The sequence below is a fragment of the Chenopodium quinoa genome, unplaced genomic scaffold, assembly GCF_001683475.1.
Source record: "Chenopodium quinoa cultivar QQ74 unplaced genomic scaffold, ASM168347v1, whole genome shotgun sequence".
NCBI classification, from domain to species: domain Eukaryota; kingdom Viridiplantae; phylum Streptophyta; class Magnoliopsida; order Caryophyllales; family Amaranthaceae; genus Chenopodium; species Chenopodium quinoa.
In genome coordinates this window covers 1,344,559-1,358,907 of record NW_018743051.1, presented here as the reverse complement: position 1 = coordinate 1,358,907, position 14,349 = coordinate 1,344,559, and the positions used below count along the sequence as shown (strand labels likewise).

The following is a 14,349-nucleotide window of genomic DNA, read 5'->3' as shown; positions in this document are numbered from 1 at the left end:
ACCATGACATCAATTTCTTACATTTTAATCCTTTTATTTTTTTTCCATCTAATTCCCTTCTTTTCTCATTTGTTATCCGAATGAAAGCCAATATATTTTCCTCTATTTCCCTTTCCTTCCATTCTCTCCATTTCCTCTAATACACAAAAAAAAAAGGACAAAAATTTTGCATTTTGTCACTCATAAGTCATAAATCATAATCACTCTAGTTAAGACAGAATAAAAATCCCTTAAAATGGTGACTTGTTCGTCATTTTTTTTTTTCAGGGAATGGAGACTTATTCATCTCTCACCTCCTAAAATGCTTTCGAATTTCCGTCGTAGACATATCATTTTAAAATGCTTTAAATATCACAAAAAAAAAAAAAAAAAAAAAGAAGAAGAAAGGACAGCAGAGCAGCAACAATGCAATGCAGCACCAAAACCCTCAGCAGCAACCTCTTAATCAACCACCAGTTCCAAACCATTAATGCCTTCACAACTATTGTTATTTTCCAGTTCTATAAGCTAAATCCCCTCAACCTTCCAATATACTTCGTATCAACTGTTATGAAATTATGGCCTCAGTGAAAAGCCAAAACTCTTACAATCCATACATGACCATTATGTATTGGCGATACAGACAAAATAATGACTGAATCTATCTTGTATCAACCGAGACCAATTACAAGACATCACAGCAAAAAAACACACCTGCAATTGCCGACTAAGGTCCAAAACAGTGTTAACAACTATAATTAATATGAAAACCCGTCTCACAAGTCACAACCTCCATAGAGGAGCATTCCACTTCGAAATGCAAAAAAAAAAAAAAAAAAAAAAAAAAAAAAAAAAAAAAAAAAAAAAAAAAAAAAAAAAAAAAAAAAAAAAAAAAATAAATCTACAAGAGAATGAAGTTTTACCAAACTATAGTTTAAAATCAAAAGTACTTGCTCCTATACTGACAGTATGCATTATCCACAATAAATCAAGGCATAAACTACCAAATACATTCACTATATAGTAAACTGCCCTGCAAGCAACAGCAGCCTGAGGACAATAAGCTACACTGGCAACGCTGAGCAACATGCATAATCTCCCTAGACTATACCTCTGCCTTTTCTTAAACTGTGCATTTAAAAAGTATATAATGCTGAAATAAACTAGTCACGTTACGCTATCTTCCTCTCCTGCTGACTGTCGCACTGAAAACTTGTTATACAGTGAGCTGATAACTTGGCCTCCAAGATAACCTCAAATTCTTCGTCATCATACTGAGACTCGAGACTGGAGTTTAAAATTTTCTTAATACTGTTAAGCTGATCAGAAGATGGCTTGAGTACTATCAACAGCAGAGTCCTCAGTACCAATCACAAGACCCAATGCCACATGAGGATTCAGAATTAGACTGGCCACAGAATCCAACATATCCTTCTTTACAACCACTTGAAGTAGATGAGAAAGTAGATATCGATAAGTACAGAAGAAATCTTGACACCCTGTGGTCAGACAAAAGATATATTTAGAAATCTCACATCACAGCGAAAATGCAATTGCTAATGTGACATGTTACATACATCATAACATGTCAAACATGTAAGCTAGTTAAAATCATATGCAGCCTAATCCTTTTGCCTCATGGTCTTTGTCTTGACATTAGACAACAGGACTTTCTTTTCAAAATTACTACATAAAGCATGAAAGTGATTTAATACAGATCCTTTTATTGTAAAATATTCCACAATCCACATGTGAACAGCATCTAAGTTCTTCAAAGCTATGACATAACCCTGAATATCTGATTACTTAAGAAGTTCTCTTACATTTTTTTTTTTCCAACTGCAACGGGATACGGGTTCATTATGCCATTATGGGCACCACCAGCAAACCTAGGAGCTTGTGAATGACCCATAGTGTTCAAATGAGATTTAACAAGACAAAGTATGTCCTTAATATAGTAAAGGTCATCCAAGAACTTGCCTATAAAGACTATAATAGATATCAACTCTGTCCTCTTACTAAAAAAGTATTTGTTCCTGTGTCGAAAACAAATAAACACCCCTTAATATCCCACAAACAATCAAAATCCACAGCCTGTGAATGATTATGAATCTAATATTCTAATATACACAGAAAAAGAATATACCCCAATTTGAGAACCAAGTCAGAGAAGTACTCAATACTGGATGTGTTGTCAGGAATGATAGATCATATCATCACTAACTGCATAGTCAAAAGGACTTTTGCAAAATTAAAATCTTCACATTTATATGAACTTCACTCTCCCCAGGAAAGAGAGGAGAACGGAAGAAGGGGAAGGAAAAAAAATCGTACCATTATATATGCTTAGAGTAAGAGAATGAATGGCTGTCTGAATGACCTTCTCCCCATGGTGTGCAAATTTAAGGGCTAAAGTATATAGAGGAAACTATGTAAAAACACCCTGCAGTTAAAACAATGAACAAATTTTTTACAAGAATCAGTATTGTCTCATCACCAATCGATAATAAATAGTTGACCACGCAAAAAGTATATAACAGGTAAATAAAGAACTAAAAGAAATCCTGGTAATAGACTAACATAAGGAGGGGCAATGTCGGTAGTCTAGTATTATTAGTTTAGTAGTTTTTACCCTAAGTATAAATAGAGAGAGGGGAGAAAGAAGAAGGTGGCTGAATTTTGGTGTAAACCCATGCAAGAGTTATGGCCTAAAGCCATTGATAAAAGAGTTGTGAGCTAAACTCACTTGGAGCTTGATAGGTTAAACCTATCTTTTCTGTAATTCGTGTCCTGTTAATTAAAGCATCAATCTTTCTTCCTGAACTTGAACCTTCTCTTCGAGGCCATTTAGTTGTGATACAGAGGTAACCATGGTCATAGACCGTATTGCTCTGACACCAGCTGTAATGGACTGATTTTCTGATTGTAAATATTATAAAATTACTAAAGATTAATAAAGGTGAAAGCTTTACATTTTGATTGATAATGGAAAAAGGATTACAAAAGATGGGTTTAGCCTATCAAGCTCCAAGTGAGTTTAGCTCACAACTCTATAATGGCTTTAGGCCACAACTCTCATGGGTTTGCACCAAGATTCTGCCTACCTCCTTCTTTCTTCCCTCTCTCTATTTATACTTAGGCTAAACACTACTAACCTAATAATACTAGACTTCCCAAAGTGCCTCTCCTAAAGTTAGTCTATTACAGTCCTCTCTCAAGCCATTAAAAGGTTTAAAAGCCACAATTATTGCTTCAACTAGACAGGAGAACATATAAGATAATGAACAAGACACCTATATGAGCATGTAGCTCAAACAGATTTTGCTAAAAAGGGAATCAAAGTTTATTTGAATGTATTTTTCATTTCAAAAAAAAAAAGAAAAAAAAAGCATAATATTCCTATAAGTAGTATTTACCTCTTGGAATTTTAGAGAAGACAGACGGTGTCTTTGTTCTGCTTCCCACTCACAGCCCTGATCCAGAATTAAAGCAAGGTTAGCCACAAAGATCCAAAGCATCAGTCTCTCTGTTATATCTGGATTCTATCAATTCCAACAACTACTCGTGCCAAGAAGCATTATTTATGAAGGTAAGATTGCCTCAACAAGGCTAGGAAATAAAAAGATTTTGACCTCATAAAACTTAGTACAAAGATATATCACTGACATGAAACTCATACACATGTGTGATGATGCTGCTGATGTGCCAACTGCTAATGCAATAGTCAGTGTTGTACCAAAGACAAACATATAACTGAATATAAAATTAAGGAGTACCAGTTTTGAGGTCAGTGTTGGAAGTAAAATGGGAATCAGAATTGGAAGATGTTAACTAAACTGCCTATAAGAGGAAAAAGACATACACGCCATGCCCACACAGCAAGAGGAGGTAATGAGAGCTAAGGGAAACCAAATGTATGTGAATCATAGATCCTTACAAAATAAATGTTCACTGTGTAGATTTAGTATCATTATGCTCAGGTATTGAAGCACCTTTGCCTCAATCCTGTTCTTGGTATCCCTACTAATCTTGAGCATGCAGATAAACTCAGCTAACACTTGATGTTCCATGAACTGGGGAAAAAAAAATTCTTGTAATTATTAGAACAAGTATCATAATGCATATTACCAAATAAACATTAAAGGAAAAAAAAAAGGACAAACTCTTACTCGAAGATGATGGGTCATGCCTATCACCATATGTAAATTTTTCTACAATAGTTTGCAATATGTCCACAACTGTTTCCTGGAAAAAATTTTATATACAATATCCGACTATTGTCTCCAAAGCCACAGTATCTGTGACATTAAATCATAGTGTTAAGTACAAAATCTAATAGTTCAACAGAGAACCGTCAAACAGAAGCAGTGCGAGACGTATACCCTATTAAATGTATGAACGACTTCAATTCCCTGCAATTCATTGATGATATAACTGAGAAGAAAGGTTCAAAAAAAGACAATTAGATTTACTGTAATCAAGAATTCAAGAGAAAGACAGATGCATTTCTCTAGAAAATACTCATGAAGTCATTACAGCACTTTTGAATAAAAAAGATTTAGCTTTATATGCTGTACATCATAATGTCACATCAGATTTTCAAAATTTCCCCGTATTTGATAAATAGTATATTTATACAATCTATTCTCAAGGTCGAAAAAACAACAAATGCGAAAAACCTGTTGAAAGAAGCCAGGACAAAGACTCTAGCTATTTGCAGAACGGGCAACATTACTGTTACATTTTTTTTATTTAACATCTCAAACTTCATGTAACTGCCTGAAAGGTTGAAATAAGTGACTGTACATTGGTAAGTTCTTACCTAGAGTCAACCTTCCAACTTAATCAACAAACCTCTATTTACCACTCACCAAACAATCAACCACAATTTCATGAATCATTTTGGAATGTTTATCGCCTCTCCACAAATATTTTAAAACAGATACAAATAAGGAAAGATTACACTAATACAAGGAAAAAAAAATACGAGGTAACAAAAGCATGCCAAGCTCAAGCAAAAAGGCGGAGAAGAAAGAGAATTCTTATCACACCCAACAAAAGCATTGTGAGTGTGGAGATAAGCTAAAAGCAATAACCAGTCCAAAAAAGCTTGCAAAGAGGAAAATAGACCACAGAACTCCCATTATTCCTTTCCAATCAAATCATCCACATAGATAGCTTAACAAAAAATGTTCACCTCATATCTCTCAAACCTCATAAATAAAGGATAGATGAAAAAAAAAAAAAAAAAAAAAAAACAGCAAATTTTAAAAACACTTAAAGGCTATGCTAGAGATAAGTCGACAAACTATAATCCATTAGATATATTTACAATGCCTAGCTTGGCCTTGAAACCAAAAGAACTCGAAAGTACTAGATTTCTCACAGCTCACAAAAAGCCTTCTCTAGACTTCAAGAAAGTTCATAAACCTCTCTAACCACCTGCTTACATCAATCGGGGAGTTTAAAATGGTAAAAACTAGAAAAAGTACATTAAACATTTGCACTCATCTAACTTCACGGGAACCTTCTACTAAAACGGAACTCAAGATCAAAATTATAAACATATGAGGGTTATACCCTAATGAAAGATCAAATCTTGACAAAGTCCATAAACAAGAAGAAAAATCAAACCAATGATCGCAATATAAATAGCAAGCTCATATACCTTCTTGTAATTACTTTATATTTTTAAGACTAAATAAGCAAAGAAAATCACCCATGACCTTAAATCCATAAGCCACCAAAGAAAAGCCAATTGACTTATGTCACAGACAAATCAGGCTTTCCTATTGCTTATAAAGAGAACTTCCTATCACTTAGGCTCCTGTGTGTGGGAGTAAAGTGGCAACATGTTCAGCCTTCACTGTCATGGGGATGAGTAAAAAGTAACTTCATTTTAATTGAACCAGACTCTTACAGGTAGTCAAATAGGTGACAAAATGGTGCAGAATGGATGATTAATTACTAATGTTTTGACATATTTGCTAATCCAAATTGGGCTCCACATGAATTCCTCTGAAAATATATCTGGGAAACTCTAAACAAAAATAAGTTTATTCTTGTATTAATAAATTAGAATCGTAATAAATTCTCTTGTGCTATAAAAACAAATTACATGTTGAAGAGATTCATAGTTGAAATTAAACCTTGAAAGATAACAATAAAACATAAGAAAATAGAGGGTCATTTTATTTCTGTTTTTTTCTCTAAATAAAATACTGCATTTGAAATTTTGTGATCACACTATGTCAACTTTAAGCATTAGCATCTATAATCATACTGGCAAAAACTGTATGACTATGACCTTATGCAAAATTATTGAAAAAAAAAAATTGATAAACCTAGAAATGTAATCTACACATCAATTTTGTGACGTATATAGGCTCAAGAATAGTACATTCTTGTTGCATCATGACTACAGTAAGTTGTCAAGTGTGGTAAAGTTGCATATACAACATTTCATGATGCTCAAGGCTGCCCCATAATGAATTGACATATCAGAAAAATCAGTTTCATGTCTTCACCATTGAAAATCAAGTGTTTTAAAAACAGTCTCTTCAATGTCTCTTATAAACTTTCCAGTTAAAACACACCTCATATTGATAAGAGAACCTAAAAGTTTGACTTGAATTATAAATAAATCAAAAGGTTTATCAGTGTAAGTCTCAAAAATATCAATACATATAATAATGCATTTAATCATTTATGGTAAAGGAAAATTCATTAGCACACAATGGCCTTGATAGGTGTTGTTCTGAAGTTGCAAAAAGGCATTTTATAATGGTTTTTCACAAAAAGGCACCAAAGCATGCAGATGATGGAGCAGCCTCGCAAAATCAGGCAAATCAGACCAACAATGCTTCAATGACTTAAAAAGTTAAAAGACATCTCTGAAGCCTTGGCTCAAGAATCTTCTTCTTTTAAGCAAAACCTATCCCAATTCAATACATCTATTTCGCTCCATTCAACATGACCGTCTTAATAAAACTACATATATACAGAATTTATGCCTCTCCTAGACCCAATAGACATATATTCGGGAGAATCCTAATTATTCATTCCATCAAACAATTTAATCATTTGCATTAATAGCATCCAACCTTAGCACAATGCCACAACTCTCCCACCTTTGGAGTAATTACAACAACCTCGAAAGAAACTCTCTACTTTCCAATGTTATTCCATTGTACTAGTAACTTCAATTATTATAGTGCTTGCATTTTACGTAGTTAATACTCTCTTATTTGTCAATACTCAAGTTCCGACATTGCATTGTTACCGGAAATCAAAATTTATTTGAATATATTTTTCATTTCAAAAATAAAATAAATATGAGCACAATATTTCTATAAGTAGTACCTCTTGGACTTTTAGAAGAAGACAGATGGTGTCTTTGCTCAGCTTCCCACTGACAGCCCTGATTCGGATTTAAAGCAAGGACAGCCACAAAGATCATAAGCATATCAGTCTCCCCTTATAGCTGGGATTCTATCAATTTCAACAGCTACTTGTGCTGAAAAGCATTATTAAGGCAAGTGAGATTGCCTCAACAAGGCTAAGAAATAAAAGATTTTGACCTCATAAATGACAGACAGTACAAAGCTATATCACTGATATGGAACCCATACTCATGTGTGATAAGGTTGTTGATGTGCCCATTGATAATACAATAGTCAGTGTCATACCAAAGACAAACATATAATTGATAAAAAAAAAAAAAAAAAAAAATCCCAAGAGTACCAGTAATGAGGTCAGTGTTAAAAGTAAAAAGGGAATTGGAATTGGAAGATGTTAACTAACCTGCCTCTAATAGAAGAAAAATGGGGAAAAAGACACACATGCCATGCCCACACAGTAAGGAGAAGTAATGAGACCTAAGAGAAGCCAAATGCATGTGAATAATAGAGGATCCTTACAAATTGCATGTTCACTGTGTAAATTTTGTATCATTATGCTCAGGTACTGAAGCACCTTTGCCTCAATCCTGTTCTTGGTATTAATACTAACCTTGAGCACGTGGTCAAACTCAGCTAACACTTGATGTTCCGTGAAACATCTGGGAAAGTTTTTTCAAGTGGCAGGACTTTGAAATAATTAAAACAAGTATCATAATGCATATTACCACACACACACACACACAAAAAAAAAAAAAAAAAAAAAAAAAAAAAAAAAAAAAAAAGAAGACAAACTCTTACTTAAAGATTGATGAGTCATGCCTATCACCATATGTAACAATTTCTACGATAGTTAATAAAATGTCCACAACTGCTTCTTGGAAAATTTGTATATAATATCACACTATTGTCTCCAAAGCCACAGTATTTGTGACATTAAATCATAGTATTAGGTACAAAATCCAATTGTTCAGCAGAGAAACGTCAAACAGAATGTAATAGACTGAGATTATTGCTAACTTGCTCAACAGGAAATAGAGAGAAAATAATCTGATTTTTGATAATTGATTTAATAAGAAGATATAATAAAGATGGAAGCTTGAATATTGATTGAAAATGGCAAAAGGTTTACAAAATGATAGGTTTAATAGCTTTAGGCTATTGCTCTCAATATAGCAATAGCTTGAGGCTATAACTCTCTAACAATGGCTTGAGGCCATAACTCTCTAAGGATTCCCAAAACAAATTTCTTCCTACTACTTCCTTTCCCCCCTCTCTCTATCTATACTAAAACTTAAGACTACTAACCTAATAATACTAGACTACCCATATTACCCCTCCTTAGGTTAGTTTATTACACAGAAGCAACGTGCAATGTATATACCCTGTCAAATATATCAATGACTTCAATTCCCTTCAATTCATTGATGATATAACAGAGATCCAAGGTTCAGTAAAGACAATTAGAATTACTGTAGATGACTAATCAAGAATTCAAGAGAGAGCTGGATGTAATGATGCATTTCTCCAGAAAATACTCATGAAGTCATTACAGCACTTTAAAATACAAAAAACTTGGCTTTATATGCTGCACGCCTGTACATCATAATGCACATCAGATATTCTAGACAATTGCCCCGTATTTGATACCACAACAACAACAACAACAACAACAACAAAGACTTAATACCAATATGATTGGGGTCGGCTGACATGAATCGTCAAAAAAAATCTTACAATATAAAGAAACGGACCTAGCAAAACCATCATTTTAAAGAGTTTGAAAAAGGTAAGTAAAGTGAGTAAACAAAAGAGCATTAAAAAAATTGAGGGAGTTGTAAAAGAAAATCAAGAATAAAATTCAAAAAAGTTTTAAACGAGTGGTTAAAACGTTCAAGTTGAAAACATAAGGTTTGAGAAAACTTTAGCAAAAGAATACAATACAGTTCATAAAATATTGGTGAGCTAAAAATAAAATTTAAAATGAAAATAAAATTTAAAAGTATATATAATCAATTCACGCTGTTGACGTGAATTTTCTCCCTCCACACAACCCTATCCAATACCATATTCTCTTCAATCCCCATAGAACTCATGTCACTCTCAATCACCCTCTTCACAGTTTTCGTAGGTCTTCCCCTACCTCTCGTGATCCCAAAACTTTGCAATTCTTCAAGCCTCCTTACCGGTGCATCACTTAGTCTCCTTACATGGCCAAACCATCTTAAGAGATTCTCCCTTATCTTGTACTCAATCGATTGCCCCGTATTTGTTAAATTGTAGAAAATAAGTATAGTAATACAATCTATAGAGAACAACAAATGTGAAAAAACTGTTGAAAGATGCCAAGACAAAAAATCTAGCTATTTGCAGAACGAGCAGCATTACTGTTTCTTTTTTTTTTTTCATATCATCTCAAACTCCACATAGCTGCCTGAAAGGTTGAAATTAGTGACTGTGCATAGGTAAGCTTCTTACCCAGAGTCCACCTTCCAGCTTAATCAGCAAACCTCTATTCACTCACCAAACAATCAACCATCATTTCATGAATCATTTTGGAAAATTTATTGCCTCTCTAGTCTCTACAGAAAATTTTAAAACAGACCCAAGAAAAGATTACACTAACACAAGTAAAAAAAAAGTAAGAGGTAAACAAAGTATGCCAAGCTCAAGCAAAAAGACAGAAAAAGAGAGAAAATTCTGATCACACCCAACAAAAGCCTTGTGAGTGTGGAGAGAAACTTAGAATCAATAACCAGTACAATAAGGCTCCCAATTCCCAAAGAAGAAAATGGACAATAGAACATCAGAACTCCTATTATCCCTCTCCATTCAAATCATCCCTATAGATATCTTGACAAAGAGTGTTCTACTCATATCTCTTAAACCCCATATATACAGGACAACCCCTTAGGGGATGAAAAATTATATATATATATATATATACTTCCTCCATTTTCTTTTAGATGCAACACACCCTTTAGCACGGTAATTAAGAAAGGTGGGGTTTACATGATATAATAAACTTTAAAATAGGATGAGTGGTTGTTAGGAGTGTAATTTAGTGGGCCATGTGCTTTAAATAAGGGAAATAGTATAGTTTTTTCCTAAAGTAACTTTCCTTTTATAGTGTGTTGCAAGTATTGTGACACTTCCTTTTTAGGAAAGTGTTGCAAGTAAAAGAAAAAGGAGGAAGTGTATGTATATATATATATATATATATATATATATATGAAACCCAGCAAATCCTAACAGTAGTCAGTCCATTAGATATATTTACAATGCCCAGCTTGGCCTTGAAACCAAAAGAACAGTACTAGATTTCTCCAAATTACCCAGCTACATATATATCGTCACCCCCTATGAAACTAAGCATTCGAAATAATAAGATATAGAATATACAGAAAAGTTGCATGTTATACATATTTTTAGTAGTGGCTTTAACTAAAATAAACAAATCTAGTGAACTAGCAATTAGCCAACAAACTTTTCTGCCTTAAGAAGTCCACAAGAAAATAGTCATAAGGCTTCTCAACAAGTTAGTAATAAACTCCCACTTGTGAAAATTCCACCCAACATGGAAGTTTACAGAACTTACTCCACTGAGCATCACTGATATACATGAGGAAAAAGGATAATAAAAAAAAATAAAAAATAAAACTGTTCTCTCGGCAAATAGTCCAACCAAAAAAAAAATGAGTTCCTTCATGCCAATCCTACCCATTTCTTTAAAAAATATAGCTTCTCCTAAATAGTTTTTGCCAGAGAGAAGGCTTGTCAAAGAAGATACAAATCCCGCTAAGGAGATGTTCCAAACCCAAACTTCCTTCTTCCTTAGACTTACAAAAAGCATTTCCAACTCACAAAATGTATTCCCTGAGATACAAGAAAGTTCATAAACTTCTGTAACCTCCTGCTTACATCAATCGGGGGTTTAAATGATAGAAACTATAAATAGTAAATTAAAACATTTGCACTCACTCATCTAACTTCACAGGAACTTTCTACTAAAATGGATCTCAAATCAAAACTATAAATCTATGAGGATTATTCCCTTAAGAAAGACCAAATCTTGACATAGTACATAAATAAGAAAAAAAATCAAACCAATGAATTGCAATATATAGGCAAGCTCGTATACCTTCTTGTAATCACTTTATGTTTTTTAAACCAAAACAGCAAAAAAAAATCACCCATGACCTTCAATCCATAAGCCAACAAAGAAAGTCAATTGACATATGGCATAGACAAACCAAGCTTTTCTATCATTTATGAAGAGATCTTCCTATCACTTACAATCCTGTAATGATAAGTACATAGTCCAAAATACCCTTGTAGGAGTAAAATGACAACCTGTTCAGCCTTACTGCCATGGGGATTAGTCAAAAGTATCTTAAAGAATGGATGATTAATTACTACTGTTTTGACATTTTTGCTAATCCAAATTGGACTTTGTCCATGAATTTCTATGAAAATATATATAAAAAACAGTCTCTTCAATGTCACTTATAAACTTTCCAGTTACATCATACCTCATATCATTCATGAAAACATAAGATAATCTAAAAGTTTGGCTTGACTTATAAATAAATCAAAAGGGTTATCATTGAGAATCTCAAATATAACAATACATATAATAATGCCTTTAATGATATATTGTAATGGTAAATTCATAAGCACACAATGGCCTTGATAGGTGTTGTACTGCAGTTTCAAAAAGGCATTTTATAATGGCTTTTCACAAAGTAGCACCAAAGCCTGCAGATGATGGAGAAGCCTCGCAAAATGAGGCAAATCAGACCAACAATGCTTCAATGACTTAAAAGACCTCCTGAAGCCTCAGCTCAAGAATCTTCTTCTTTTTAGCAAGAATTATCCCAATTCAACACCTTCACTTCTCTTCCTTTAACATGACTGTCTTAATAAAACTACAGATATACAGAATTTATGCCTCTCTTAGACCCCATTAGGCATCTATTCACTAAAATCTTAAGCATTCATTCCATCAAACAATATCACTCATTTGCATTAATAGCATCTAACCTTAGCACAATGCCACAACTCTCCCACCTTTGGAGTAATTACAACAACCACCACGAATTAATCAACCACCTCGAACTACAACAACCACCTCGAAAGTCGGAAGCAACTCTCTACTTTCAAATGTTATTCCATTATACTAGGAACTCCAATTATTACAGTCCTTGCATTATAAGTATCGAGTTCCAACATTGCATTGTAATTAAAATGAATCAGTATGCAAACCAACTAAACTAATACCAGTAGTAGTTTATATATAATTAAAGCATACCATAATTTAAGAACACTTTAAACTAATCTCACATTTTACAAATTTCAACCTTCATTGCAAATTAATCACCCAAAAACCCTAATTTTTATTTCTTTTCTGCTCAAGTAAGCTAAACTAATTCATCACAGTAATCTATTGAGTTAATAATATGAACCCTAAACCTAATCAATCAACAAAACTTCGGTAATCAGGATAATTCACCTCCAAAATGATAATTGATTTCAATTAAGCAAACAAAAAGAAATTGAAAATTGGAGAAAGAAAGTTACCGGAAATATAGGAGAGAGAAGCGAACAATGGGCCGCCAAAATGATCGCAACATGATCGAGGACGATACATTGAGATTGAGTAACTGTGCAGATGAAAGAGCCGTTTGATTAGGAATACATGTAATGATGCAATTGCAATTTCTGGTGCGAAAATAACAGAAATTGGTAACTGTCAACTTTTTTTTTTTTTTTCATTTTTCTTTTGGTTTTTTATTGGAGCCCTGGTTGAAACATTTGAATTTGAATTTCATAATCCAAGGAAGAAAATAAATTAATTAAATTTTTAAAAAAATACTACATTGATAAACTTTTATTTTTTTTTAAACAAATTCCATTGATAATTTGAATAATGGTAAAAAAAATATGGATTGGACCGTACAAGCTCATGTGTTGTGTCAGCGAAACTTATGCTCAAAGCTCAAATGGAACATGGCTAAACAAGAAAATAAAGATTCATATTATGACGACCTTAATGAACTAGTGATCTATGTAAACAACTCATGCACAACTTGTCCACATGTGCTACTAGGGCTCTGTTCTTTTGAGCTTCTAGGCAGAGCAGAGCAGAGCAAAGCAGATTTCAGCAGAGCAGAGCAGATTGAAGTAGAGCAGGGCAGAGCAGAGCAGGGCAGGGCAGGGCAGAGTAGAGCAGATTGAAGCAACTATTTTTAAGTACTATTTTTAAGCAGAGCAGGGTAGAGGAGAGCAGGGCAGAGCAGAGCAGAGCAGATTGAAGCAGAGCAGAGCAGATTTCAGCAGAGCAGAGCAAAGCAGATTTTAGCAGAACAAAGCAGCTCTAAAGAACGGGGTCTAGGTCCCTTTTGTCGGTCCATATCTCATTTCACATTGAGCTTATGGCAAGTTTGTGTCTATATCAGTCATCTTCAAGTTCTGTCAATTCAATTCATGCCCAATTCTTACAATAAATAATGAATTTATGCAACATATTATAACCAATGATGCTTGATGTAGTGATGGAATTCCTACCTTTAAGACCGAGATATTACGAATTTGGATTCTTAAGGGTCTGAATTGAGTTTGAAATTAGCAAAAATATAACGTAAGTGTCTTGTTTATTCTTTTTTAATATAGTTAGAAATATGAATGGTACACGTCAATTAAAAATTAATTATGTCCAGAATTGAACTTAGGTTCATTAGGAAATGAATAAGAGGTCATACTGTTGTGGGTAAAAATACCCCGTATACGTGGGCCAATCCCATAGTGACATGTGGCCCAGTTATAGGGTGACACGTGTCACCACGGGAAGATGCCACCTAATTCAGAGCCCTTAAGGTCGTGGACCAATCCCATAGTGACACGTGGCCCAGTTATAGGGTGACACGTGTCACTACGGGTAGATGCCATGTGTTAAAGGCATCTGTTCCCTTAA

At 33.8% G+C, this 14,349-nt stretch overlaps 1 long non-coding RNA gene across 3 annotated transcripts; it reads right to left on the bottom strand.

Annotated features, from left to right (window-relative positions):
* Nucleotides 1-253: 253 nt before the first annotated feature.
* On the bottom strand, nucleotides 254-13,465 carry LOC110731026. Of its 3 annotated transcripts, none has more exons than XR_002513224.1 (8): nucleotides 12,957-13,465; nucleotides 7,342-7,495; nucleotides 4,362-4,413; nucleotides 4,149-4,277; nucleotides 3,917-4,052; nucleotides 3,396-3,452; nucleotides 2,314-2,422; nucleotides 254-1,478 (listed from the first exon to the last, which is right to left on the bottom strand). It is a non-coding gene; the product is annotated as an uncharacterized LOC110731026 (long non-coding RNA). The 3 variants fall into 3 exon arrangements; XR_002513225.1 differs by having other exon boundaries at nucleotides 7,342-7,399; XR_002513226.1 differs by lacking the exon at nucleotides 7,342-7,495.
* Between the last annotated feature and the right edge of the window lie 884 nt (nucleotides 13,466-14,349).